Source organism: Argiope bruennichi, chromosome X1 (assembly GCF_947563725.1).
Source record: "Argiope bruennichi chromosome X1, qqArgBrue1.1, whole genome shotgun sequence".
NCBI classification, from domain to species: Eukaryota; Metazoa; Arthropoda; class Arachnida; order Araneae; family Araneidae; genus Argiope; species Argiope bruennichi.
Window position 1 is genome coordinate 76259669 of NC_079162.1, and position 14058 is coordinate 76273726.

General features: G+C 27.5%; 1 protein-coding gene across 1 annotated transcript in view; it reads right to left on the reverse strand.

Moving 5' to 3' along the window:
• LOC129959518 (plexin-A2-like) overlaps window positions 1-14058 on the reverse strand; it is a 667102-nt gene that overhangs the window by 595134 nt on the left and 57910 nt on the right. Inside the window, exon 2 of the mRNA XM_056072386.1 lies at window positions 4393-4469. The gene's annotated coding sequence lies outside the window, so the exon portion shown is untranslated. The remainder of the gene's footprint in view (window positions 1-4392; window positions 4470-14058) is intronic.

Consider the following 14058-nt stretch of genomic DNA (forward strand, 5'->3'; position numbering starts at 1 on the left):
TATAGGATACTTTGAAAAAATCAATTTTAAATCTCAAACGTTATGAAATGATGCATGCTACGATAGAAACGGACAATCAATGAATGCTTCCAATTGTCTATAAAATTGATTATTTTGATATACGTTTCACTGATAGTTTTTTCTTAACATCTGACGTGTTACTGCATTGCATTTGATAGAAATACAACTAACTGCATTACATGCTGCAATATTATGTAATGCTACGTAATATCATAAAGTAATTTACATTAACAGTTGCATTTCTTTGCTATTGTTTTTTTTTTTTTGTTTATTTAACTATGATCTAGTTTTGAAGATATCTAAAATTTATAAGAAACACATTTTAAATTTTTGAACTATGGCCGCTTGACAAATCAAAAAGACATTTTTATTCAACAATTTTCATATTATACCAAACATAGGAATTTTAAGCTATGAAGATAAATAGAGTGTGCACAATGTTATATAATTGAACTGATGTCATTTTGCAAGTCATATTTATTATTTGCAAGCATATTTATCATGTATTATTGTATATTTTGTACAATCATATTTATCTTGAATTGCTGCCATTTTATCATGTCATATTTCTTACTTGTGTATTTTATCATGTCATGTTTATTATATATTGTTGTGAATTTTATCATGTCATATTTATTATATATTGTTGTGTATATTGTTCATGTCATATTTATTATTAATTATTGTGTTGATTTTGTAATGTCATATTTATTACTGAATAATTCGTACTGACGTGTTATTACAAATTGAATATTTTGTCCTACCATATTTAAAATGTATTGCTTTATATTTTGAGTAGGTCACATTTGTTAAAGTTTTTTGGCATTTTTGTTTTAGGCATTTACCGGAGATTTAGTCGGAACATAATTAGGATTAAGACAAAAAATACTGAATTCAAATTAATTAATTAAATGAGTTCTGCTGTTTATACTAGGCAATATCCAAATAAATAAATATATGAGAGATATAAAAGAAATATTTGTTTGTTTTCTTTTATTTAAAAAATTTCCAATAGAATTTTTTTTCTACGTAACCGGAAGAGAAAGAAAATACTAATCAATCCATTTTAAAACTTATTTATCAATATTTAGAATATCATTAGTATTTTTTTGGTAAAAATTATCTTTAATACACATACCAAGCTTCTGCTGTAGAATATTTCTTATTTCGATGAGCACTCCATGTACCTGGCATCTTTACTAGTTAGTCTTCATTGAATTTCCCGATTGCATCCCGTCCTTTTATACATATAACAGCTGCGCTGTTCCGTTTCGCTTTTCCATTAAGCAACTACAGACTTTCATTGTGTGTTATGAAGTGGCCAATACTTAGTGAAACTTCTAAAATATTCCAGGATCCGAGAGTCGGATGCGAAGCCTTAAATTTAATTCTGGTCACAACCAGCAGCATTCCAGCTTTGCATCGAACGGTTGGTGGAAAATTCTTATTCGCGTGTTTTGGAAGAAAAATGGCAATAACAATGAAAGGAAATAAAAAAAAAAAGGAAAAAAATTTTAAGAAAATCCAGTATCGCATTTTTATTCCAAGTTTGATATTTTTACTTTTTTGTGGATTTGTTTAAAAAAAAAGAAAAAAGAAAGAAAGGAAGAAAAGAGAGGGAAGGAAGAAATCTAGAGAAAGATACATGAAAACTCCTGTATTTTTTTTATTTATAATTTTTTTTCATTCCAAATTCTTCTGAAGAAAGAACCGACCGAACCTGAGTAATTTAGGTGGGAATGAAAATGTTTCAAATTCCGCCGGCGCGTAAGATTTAAATAGGAAACTGCTTTCAATAGTCGAAAGTTACTGGGTTTTTCATACAAAATCAGCTCAGAAAAACAGTTCGCTTTCGTCGAGGATAAAACATTCTTTCAAAAATAAATAAACTGTATAGAAAATACCATATCCTTTCTATGATTTGCTTACCCAAGAAGGGAAACTTTCTCCGTAGCTTTCCTGTTGTAGCTTTGGTAGTAGAAGACGAGGAGAGATTTGGAAAAGACTGCTTAAACCTTGAAAGAAAGTAAATTTTGCTTTTTTTTTAGAATACAGTACGCGATGAAAATAAGTTGTGGCTATTTTTTTATTCTTTCTGTAAGTTTTTTTTCCTTCGTTGAATTTTGATTGCTGAAATTAATGATTTTCCTTTTCTTTTATTAACTGCTGAATTCCTTTTATTCTATTCCTTTTTCATTCATATGTGAAGAATAGCGATTTTGAGTTGAACAACGAAACGTAATGGACATATTTTATGAATTTATGAATGTATGTATTGCATAAAAGTTATTTGATTTTCTATAAAGGATTTTACCTGTAGAATTTTCAGTTCTAAAAGTTATTTGATTAAACGTGCTGAATTCCTTTTATTCTATCTTTTTTCATTAAATGGGAATTCATCATATAGGAAGAATAGAGATTTTGAGTTGAAAAATGTAACGTAATGGACATATTTTATGAATATATATATTGCATAAAAGTTTCTGTTTTTCCTAAAAATTTTAAGATGTAAAAGTTCTTTGATTAAACTTGGGAGTTTAAAAACTTTTTTTAAAAATTTCCACTAGGATTTGAAGAGTATCTTATGAGGATTTCAAGAGAAAAAATAATAACTGAATGCACCAGTAAAATTTTACAGATGATTGGTTTTTAAAATTATCATTATCTCAGAATAAAAATATGAATTTAAAGTTTTTATCTTGGATTTTGATTTCTAAAATTTAAGCTTCTGCTTTTCTTTTACCAACTAATAAAATCATTTTATTCTATGTTTCATCTTTTTTAATATGAAGCGAAGATGAATTTTTTTCTATTAAACAACGGATGTGCTGGGATTATTTTAAGAATTTTTATGAACTCATATGAGATTCGATTAGTTCCTTCTTCTTTCATGCGATTTTACCTCTTATTTTTGTGGTTTAAAAGTCATTGATTTTACGTGGGGATTTAAAAAAAGCTTTTAAAACTATGGAAAACTTATTAAGGCTGATATATTAAAGTCGACGTAAATGATTTTTTAAAAGATATCATTTTTTTTAATACCAAATAGAAAGAAGAAAAATGCCATCAGGCATGTAAAATAAAAAATCTTAAAAATATCTGAAAACAAATCAGATATTCAACAGATGATATTAATACTAATGCTTCTAACAATGAAATATTTTATATAATTTGTGGTTGACTTAGAATTCCTGGACATTTCAGAGCATTTGAATAGTATTGCAAACTTTATTATTAGAAATATACGTTGTACTAATTTTAATACATCAGAAGGAAAATACTGAACCGAAAGATTAAGAAAATTACAATGCAAACTTGAATGAATTTATCATATATAATTTAAATAGCGGGTGGTTAGAATTAAGTTATCCTTTTAGGGAACCATATAGAGAAAAAAAATTTTCTGAGATAGCCACATCTTCCTGGTGTGTATTTCAATGGGGAACGGAAAATGTCCTTAAAGAAAGAAAAAATTAATATATATTTGTATAATCCTATTTGAGTGATTTCGCTTTAGAATTAAATTCTAGTCCTGATGTCAATTGATAAAAGATTTTAATTGGTATAGATTTACCATAGATTCAATCATTCAGCACAAATAATTAAATATCTATCAATTTATATAACGTATACAAAGTTAAAACTAGTCATGGTTGTAAGATGTGTTTCTTTTCTTCTTAGTTTTTCTCCCCTTTTCTATCCATTTCTTTACTATGTTTTTAAATGCATACCATCGAAACTCAACTTTCTCATGAACAATATTTATAAGAATTTTTATTCGGCTAGTACTTTTTTTTTGTTTGAAAATATGGAACTTCGTAATCGAATTTTTTATCCACTTCCTCTTGTGCCGTAGATTACAAATTTTGTATACTTCTGCATTCTCGATGAAAATACTCTATCTTTATAATTTCAGTTCATAATTAATCTTTAGTTAAAAAAAAATTTGGTCTCTTTCTAATGGCGCCATCTAGTAATGAGTTTGATAAATAATAGTTCTTAAGATTAAAATGCAGAAATAACTAAAAAAAAAAAATCTGCTCTTTAGTACACTAACAAAAGGCTGTTTCTAAATATTGTTGTTGGTTATACTGTTTTCCTCTAAAATTCTTTTCAACAGGGATTCTTTAATTCTAATTATTCTGTTTTAAGTAGAAAGCTGTAATTTAGAACAATATTTTACATCATGCTTCTCAGCAATTGGAAGCAAAACTCACTTGTAATACCAGATTGCCTTGAGAAAAATACGTCTTTTACCTGTACGAACCTATCGCAGTTATCGAATTCAATGCGCCATAAGCCTACCTGTCTTCTTGGAGATGCATTAATAAAGAAATTTTATATGGAAAGAAATAAGAGCATTTTTCTTACCTGATTTTCTCTCTTTGAAGAGAGCACAAGGTGATTCTATGCTTCTATAAGCTTCAAATCAGTACATCGATGGAGATCTGAAAAAGAAAATACCTTCATTAAAATTAATATATTAATAAACGAGATGAGAAATTTTAACTCATGTCTGGAGATAAGTTTTAATAGATGGGATTCTTATGAACAAAATTATGTAACGAATCATAAGAATAATCCTGATTTGAACTCTTATTTATTTTTTTTCATAATATAGCTAATATTAATTACAAAACACACACTTTTTATGCTTATTTAAATTATTTAATTACACAATTAGTAGGTATGTGTTGATTCTATATGAACACAATTGTAATTTTAGGAAACAATATATAATATAAAATAAATCAATTTTATGATGAAAATGAAATAAATCAATTTTAATGTTATTTATAATAATTTATAATTTGCGCGTAATTATTTATAGTTTTGTGAATGATTGTGGTATAGTTTTACAAACTGTAGGTAGTAAAGCAATGATAGTTTTACAAACTGTGGTAAGGAAAAACTATGGCTTGAATTAAATGGATCTAAAGCATTGAAATTACATTTTATTATAGCAATTATTAGTGAATATACATGGTTTTTAGGTTGCCAAAAATATATTTTATTAAAGAAAATAATGCACAATATTCCTCAGACACGGAACATCCAAGAATTATTTGAAAGAAAAAATCATGAAAGATTTTTGCTAAAATTGAATTTAAAAAGTTCGAAATATTTTTAAATAAACAAAAAAGTAAAGTACAAGAAGGTAAAGGAAGAGTACATACATTTAATGAAGTCTGTTAAATCCCAGTATGAAACGAATTTCCCTTCCAAGAAAATTCCAAAACGTTTAAAATTCTTTTAATATTAAAAAAACGCTATACATGTCATTACAAAATAAAATTTCTTTAAATTATACTTCAAATAATATCTCTCTATGCAGAATCAGGACAATAAAAGTAGATGTGTTCGAATTTTGGCAATGTCTTAATCTTAAATCCACACTTTTCAAAACAGAAGAATCGGTTTGAACGAATATGTTTCATATTAAAGAAATGAACTGTCCAATACACTGCTGCTTCCAAGACAGCTTTTCCCAAATACAACGAAAGCAAACAGTTCCGCTTTTAAAAACCAGTCTCCTCCTTTATTTATTCATCCTTAGTTCAATAGCAAGGAAAGGCTGTGACAATTTAAGAATCTCAGCGAGTAATATTTTGATGCATCGCAATTTAACACTTTTAGCTAGCGAAAAAGTCTCGCGTTAGCTTTTATATATATATATACATCTCGTTACCAGTCGACAGGCGTGCATTTTCTTTGTTGCCGTCTTCACACTACAAAGGTAAGAGAACGTCAACTACCAACGCGATATCAATAACTTTAATGTCGTCGGTACAGCACGCAGTTATTATTTTTTTTCTCCTTTTTCCGCCGGTCTTTTAAAAATGATGTCATTAAATCTGTCTACTAGGCATCTCATTTACACTTTGACTGCGTCATCGTCTCAAATTAAAATGTCCCCGCTAGCACACTTAGAAAGGGCAACACAGGGAAGATAACCCGACTATCCATGTGTGTGTGCTCGCCTACTTTAAACAATAAATTAAATTAATCGCGTGTATTCCTTAGGTACTTTTATTGCCCTTTAAAATGTCTTTTTCTTTTTATTCTTTTTGTTACACTTTCCCTCCCAACTTCTTCCCTTTCTTTATTCCAAGCGCTCGCCTTCCATTTGCGACTGCTCGAGTTTTGAAATGGTTTAATGGAAAGTTTAGGGAAATTCGATGCACGAAATCAAATCTTGGGATTTCTTTTTTTTTCTTTTTTCCCGGGCCATCTTCTTTACGTTTTGTTCTTTTTACGTGGCGTCGAAACAGGAAAAATACATAGTGCGTGTGTACATGTATGTATGTGGGGAGTTTTGAAAGAAATTGCTGGGTAAGTTGAAAAGCGAGTTTTTATTTTAAAAAAGTGATACGAGTTATAATGGTGTAATTGGACGGTTACGTAATTGGAGAAGGGGGATTAAATCTTAATCCAACCAGATAAGTCTGCAATTAGAGATTATGTGATGGGTAAAAACCCTTTTGGTTTTGGAGAACAAGAAATTAATGTATATTTTTTTTCTTTCCTTATTACTTTCCCGTACCCAGAATGGGAAAATCTTGTAAATCTTTAAAAATATTATCCTAATAAATTTTAAAACCGTTGAGATGCTTTAAGGAAAGGATTTTTCACAAGAATCGAAACAGGATAAAGTAAATTTCTAAATAAATTTATTCAATTGTTAGTATCTCGGATAAAACTGCCAAACATATTACATTTCATTTTATAATCTTTGAATCTTCAGCAAAAGAAAATGAAAATAAAATACTACATATTTTATTAGAATTTTCCTGTTTTGTAATTCTTACGTAAAGTTTTGTAAAAGTTCTGAATTTAAATATTGAGTTTAAAATATGTAAGACAACGCATTCCTAATATGTTAGTTATCAGTTTTGTTTTAAAAACAACGAGGAATTCGAAGAATTATCTTGATAAATTTTGAAGACATTGCATTTTCTTAAATAAAGCATTTTATTCTGGATTTGCAATAAGAAAAAATAAAATACCAGAAAAGTTTATTCAATCACTAGCTTCTCTAATAACGTTATAACATGTTTAATATTTTATTTCTTCAAAAACTGTAACAAATGAAAAAAAAAATCAATAAAGGATACACTATAATTTTTTTAAAATTTATCCGTTATATACTTTTTATTTAATACGTGATAAAATTTTTTCATGAAAGTATTAAGTCAATAATACATGAAAAAATCAAAACATATTAATTTAAAATAGGAACAATAAGGTAGGCATGAAAATTACATAAAACACACATGTAAACTTGTCAATACTTCTTGAATTTAATGATAAAATTTGTCCCTACTTCTCTCTGATGTTTTTAAACACACTATTACCGATTTACTAATACTATGCCATTTGTAAAATAATGAATATTTCTTACGATTCACTTAACCCTATAATGCAGGGCGTTTATTATTATTTTTTTTTACAAAAAATATATACGTGTTTTAAATAGCTGCACATAATTTATAATTTTTTTTTTAATTTCCCGTGAAGTTTTTAAAAAAATTAAAATGTGCCCAATGGCTATTATGAATTAAATAATATTCCAGTGACACAAATCACATTATAAAAATTCTACAATAAAAACAAAATTCCCTTTTATCATTATATTTTTATTATATTTGTCATTATTATTATCATTATATTTTTGACCCTCGGGGGGGCACCTCGAAATGAGGATGAGATGCTTCCGGCATGGTGGTTGGATCTCGCCACCCTAGAGGGTACACTAATAGGTGGGGGATCTGGCTCCTCCCATCGATGACGGGACGTACTTCCTTCGGGGAGGGTTGTACCGTGGCCTGTGACGGCCCTTAGGACTCAACCACAGTTCCCGCCAATTGCTGTTGCGGCGGTCCGGTCATTCAGTTTTATGGTTTAAATCCGTGTGCCTTAGGGCGGGTCGGAGAGTTAGATGGTTGACTTATCATTATATTTTTTATAATGCAAAACAATATTTTAATAGTATTTTTAATGGTAGATCTATTCATACAGTTGGCATCTTGGTATTTTTCCAAGTTTCCAGTTTAAATCTAATTTTAGTATCGTCATTGCTATCCATCGGTCTTTTCTACAATTTTTTTTTCAAAAAACATTTAAAAACACATTTCTCCTCATTGTTGCTCTTTAGAAAAATCACTTGAAGCTTTGAAATGAAAGTAAAAACGTGTAGCCAAATAGCTTCACGATGCACTGTAGGGTTAAATATTTTTTTAAATATTACCCGTTTAATTAATCATTTATTAACCTTTTTATCTAATTAAATTAATTTCTAAGGCCCATTCACAAGGCATGAATATGCATTGGAATAAATGCATGGAAAATCACTTTTTCCCATCTTAAACAAAGATTATTGTGATACACATTTTGGAAGGATAAACAAGTTTTTCAACGCTTCTTTAATAATTTTAAAACTTAATTATCAGTCAATATTTTGATTTACTTCAATTTTGGTTTCTAAGTGTGGCACTATCTGTTAGTAAATTTACAAAAAATTACTTCAAGATTAGTTAATATTTATATTATGGAATTATAAATTAAAGGCTATTTAGTGGGAAATAATTAAAATAAAAATTTAGCTGTTTAATAAATTAATAAAAGCGCGTGTTTTTAAAAACTTCTTTTATTTCATTTTGTTTCTTAAGGTGAATATTTTTCAAATTAATGCGCCTTACACATTGAAATATTATAACCATATCTTTTTTCTGGAGCAATTTTTATATTTATGTACTCAGTTTATTAATTGCTACGCTTGAGATTAATGATTACTCCATATTATAAAATTTTCCTTACCCATCTTTTGTATATAAAGCATTTTTCAGAAATCTAATTTGTCATGCTCCTAATTACTTTTATCATGCAAATAACTATTAAAAGAAATAACATGTAATCCTTAAAAGTTATTTATTATTTGTTTACGTAAGAAGAAGAGAAAATTGATTTCCTTCTTCGAATTAACCAAGACAAAGGTAAGTATCAAATTAACTGACAGCATTTTTTTACGAGTATGATGCTGTATTATTAAAGTTATTAAAGAACTTAAAGGTCTAAAACATTATTTTAGGACAGCATATCTAGAAAATCTAATTCGACAAAATTAAAATGCCTCAAGATATTCCTTTACAAAAAAACAATTACCTTAAGCTTTGAATGAAAAAGTTAAACATTTTAATAAGCTTGTTTGCAACAGAAGTAAAGTCTCGTACAATCCGTAAGTAGATCGTGTATTAAAGAATTTCGAGTGAAAACAGTAATGTGATATTCTGATAAACATTTTTACTTGTTTTCATAAGCTTATGGGGGTACAGTATGTAGGATGCATTTAATTGGGATTTAGTGTAAAACCGTAAGACAATTATTTGAAAATTTCTAATTGCCACAATTATTAATGGCTTATTTTTCAAAAATTTCAATTTCCATCTCGGATCTTACCATAAATCAAAGTATTTTATCGAAATATAATGATGTAAACAGATTTTCCTTATTAATTCTGTTATTATCGAGACTCTTAAAATGTAGAATAAAAAGAGAATTGGGAAGTTTTGTCTCAAGTTTCGGAGCCAAATTCTTAGTTATAGCTGTGAAGTTTCTCTATTGCGAATATCAATGTTATTTGAAATACCTTGATTATTTTCTACATGAGTGAATTATTTGTTGTTTGTCAAGTGTTTTGAAAAATTTATTTCATCTAGTGTGGTTTATAATGAAATCTTACCTTTATTCTTTTTAAGTGTTAACGGTTATTCCAAATCAATATTCAAGTAATATTTCAAGTATGCGAGTTGATAATTGTAAGCAGGGTACACTTACAATAATATTGCTAGGTTGTCAGGTACATCGCCGATGACGGCTATTCCCTTTCTTTGAAGAACCGTAGCACATTTGACTTATAAAGGGAATAATTATGTGTTGGTCATAAATGCAGAAATTAGCACTCTCGGAGGCCGAATCATTCATTTTACTTCGGAGAGAGATGGGATGTTTCTATGCATAATGCAAAACGTTTTTGCATTATGAAATAAAAAAAAATCGAAATCGGACATTAATTCATCAAATTGTTTATTTTCTCATATTCTATTCTCGGCAGTAACAGATCATCCAAATGTTATTTTTCTAACATCTCACTTTGAGCAGTAACTATTTTAAAATTGATAATATTCAATATTGATCAAAATTATTTCCCTAAATTAAAGAAAATTCTACCTCAGATGAAAGAAACTTTATCAAATAACCGAGTTTAATTCTGATTTATTTTGCTTAATAAATGATTATTTTGCTTTTGCTTGAAACGATAATTTTAACCAGAGGATGGGATTTCATTTAAAATTTCTCGCATTGTTCCTTATATGAGGTTAAATTTTGGGGTAAATTATGCTGTATAGAAAAGAAAATCGACCATGTATTTTGGAACAATGAATTTTTGCGTCGAACAGTTTTGTTCAATAAAGGTTATTTATTGCGTTCGAACACACAAAAATAAATACCAACAGCTGAATATTGTCCACCAATGTAATGACGGATTTTGTCTAAAATTTGATAGTCATTTACAATCAAGGTGATAAAACTATATACTAAATTTTATATTATATATATATATATATATATATATATATATATATTTAAAAAGAAATTATCCAAAAGATGTGTTTTTTTTAATTTCTTGGAAACCTGAAAACTTAAATTTATCAAAATTTTTAGGTAATTGCAATAATATTTTCTTTTGTATAAGGGGAAAAAAATTTGCAAATTTTTCGTTTTTGAATTATGAAGTAAAAAGTATTTATTTATTTGACATTGTATAAAATATCAGCTTTTAGCGGAGCATTATTACTTTGAATACTGAAACTTTTAAAAATAAAAAGAATTAGTTTACTTAAATTTTCTTCCTTTATTCTTTGATAATATTTTAGTCATTTGTATTGGCAAGTAAATAGCTTATAGCGCAATTATATATGTAGTTATATACTTTATGCAGTCATTAATTTATTTTTTTTACTTATCGTTTTGAATATTCTTTGAATTTCTTTTACTATTAATAATTTCCCTGAAATAATCCATTTAACAGAAACACGTACAAATTTATTGAAAAAAATTTTACATAATACGGAATTCAACGTTCAAAATTAATAAACAGTCAGTAGCTAATACCAGCTATTAGAGTAATCCGAAAGGTTTCTAAATAAGAATATATTTATTGTTTCATTATCAGGATATTACCAATATTTTATAATTTGATTTTCACTAATTAAGATAAGTGTTTTAAAAAATGATGCTTGCAACGTAAAATTGTAAAAAAATCTCATTAATGAGATTTAGATTTCATTCCATTAAGGAAATATTTAATTAATTGCAAGATTTGAAACAATTGTCATTTAATGAGTAAGAGTTTTAGCCGTTTTAAAAATGAATTTTTAAATCTTATTTATTAAATATAAGTTTAATGGCAATTATATATATTTAGCATTTCAGATATTTGATTTGACTGTGCCATGAATAGAAACTTGAGTAGAAGAATTATTTGTATTAATTGTTTTAATTCTTTATTAGGGAAAATTCTTTTAAAATCATTGGGGATTGTTTTAACATATAAGTTGATTGCTTTTAGCATACAGAGGGATTGAAATTGAGGAAGAGTTTCAAATGAGGTAAAGATGGAATCCATTACTTTTTTTTATTCTAGATAAATAATGTGCGGAATTATAAATCACGTTAAAGGTTTGAATGAAAAATCATAAATTAAAACTTTGTTCCTTCATTTATAAATTTGTGCGTAGAATTATGATCATTAAAACTAATTTTTTTTTTTTTTTTGTAAATAATAAGTAGAGTGCGAATTTTTTTCTACTTTACAAGAAGCTAAGAATTTTGTTATGAAATTCTTTGGGTACGCATCTGAAAAAAATCCAAATTTGATATAAATCGGGAAACTGCTATCTTCCCTAAGGTTGGCAAAACTGAATATTTTGTAGACAATAATGAGAATTTCTGATTTTATTTTTTACATCTGGTATGAACATGAGACATCTTGTTCAATCCTAATACAAAAACAATTATCTTTATGTTTTTAAAAAATCAGTTTATTTTTCATTCTATAGCATTTTGAAAATTATGTTAGATGATGCTTCTTTTGCATACATAACATACGTAAATGGAATTTTAATTTTTTTTAAAAAAAGAACAATTTTATAAACTTCTATGCATGAAATAGTATCTAACGCTTTCATTATGAATAATATATGTTCTTGAAGATCGATTAAAATATTTTTATTGTTTTATCCGTAAGTACTAATATATAAAATGATATTAACTTCAGTTATTAATTTTTATAGTGCAGCCGTATTAAAATTAAAATGGAGTATTTAATGGAATAAATTCATGTTTACATGAAACACACCGAGTCACAATGCCACTTTTAAATCTATTGGATCATATATATGTAATAATATAAATATCTTGTAATATTTAAAATATAATTTAAATCCTAATTAATTTCCAAATTTTTATCTTAAATTATCCTATGTTTATTTCAATCTAAAATGGTCTCTTATTTCCTGAACCAATTCCCACTTTATTTAAATAATTCTACTTGCGCTCTAGAGAACTGATAACTTCAGCATATTCACCCCCTCCGAGTGAAGGGACAAAAATCCCTAATGCATAGAACATTCTTTCAAGGATACCTAAGATTTCCTTTTCTAAATCAACACGTGCCAAAGAAATCCCTATCAAAAACTCATAGTAAAATCTCTGAAGAGAAAAAGTTTGTTCTGTTCTGCTCTTGTGTCGCGATGTACAATGACGTATCTTTTTTGATCGTTTGTCTCTTGTACAAATTATGCCTCCAGCGACGAAATAAAGCGAAATCAAAAGTCCAAAAGTTTTTTCTATTCGACCATGCAACTGCTAAAATTATATTTTACATACATATGATATTTCGGTTTTGTCAAGAAAAGAATGATACTATATCATATAAATGAACTGATACCGAATAAGATTGTGGGTAATAAATTTTAAAGATTGGTTCAATTGTTTTCCTTATTTTATTTCTAAGGATTAATGTATAAATAATAAAAGGATTATAATTATATTACTTTCAATTACTAAGTTTTATAAAATACACCGAATGTGTAGAGTCGCTTTAATTTTTGAATCGAGTGAGCATCCTGCAGGATGATGTATGATATATGCTATAGCAGAACTTGAAATATATTGGATGACTTTCACGTTTACGTTTGCCATGTGGTTCTGACATCGAATGGAATAAATAAATTATTTGCAAGATTTGAAAAAGTTTAATAACTTTATTTTTTCTCGTGATCAATTTATGGTAAAAGTGCAAATAATGGTTTTTTCCCCTCTTTCTTTCTTCATAGTTTTATTTTTTTAAAACCTTTCTTTCCATTCTTCTTTCATAAACATATAGGTAACTCTTTTGGTTGAAAAAATGGATTTTATCCACTAGGTCATTGTTAATGCCTGCAGATAATGCTTCATTTTTTATGCTTCTCTTTTCACTCAGGGAAAAAATATTTTTTAAAATATGAAAATAAAGAAGTGAATAATTTTGCAATGGATTATATACCAAAAATAGATTTTTTTTCTTCCTCTACCAAGATTAAGGTAAAACCAATTAAATAAAATAAAAGGGTTAATTATTTGCCAACTCAGCTTTTTTACAAATATCTCCTTTATGTTTTATTAAATAATCTGACTAAATTCTAATCATTAGGAAGACAAGTAATTAACGGTATTTAAAGTAAAGTCTTTCACTTGAGCTTTCAGAAGTAAGCAGACTATAAAATTTTTTTAATGCAGATTAAAAAGCAAGGTAAGAAAGGAGAGGATATTTACCCACATAAAATATACGATTAGAATAAGAAAGACTGCGGGAAGCGAAAAAAACAAATAAAATAAGATAAAAAATTGGATGCCCATAGCAACAACTCTCTCTCAGCTTATCAACGCATAATGCATAGCCATAAGCCGGCGATTTTCACGTTAAAGAAAATGCTA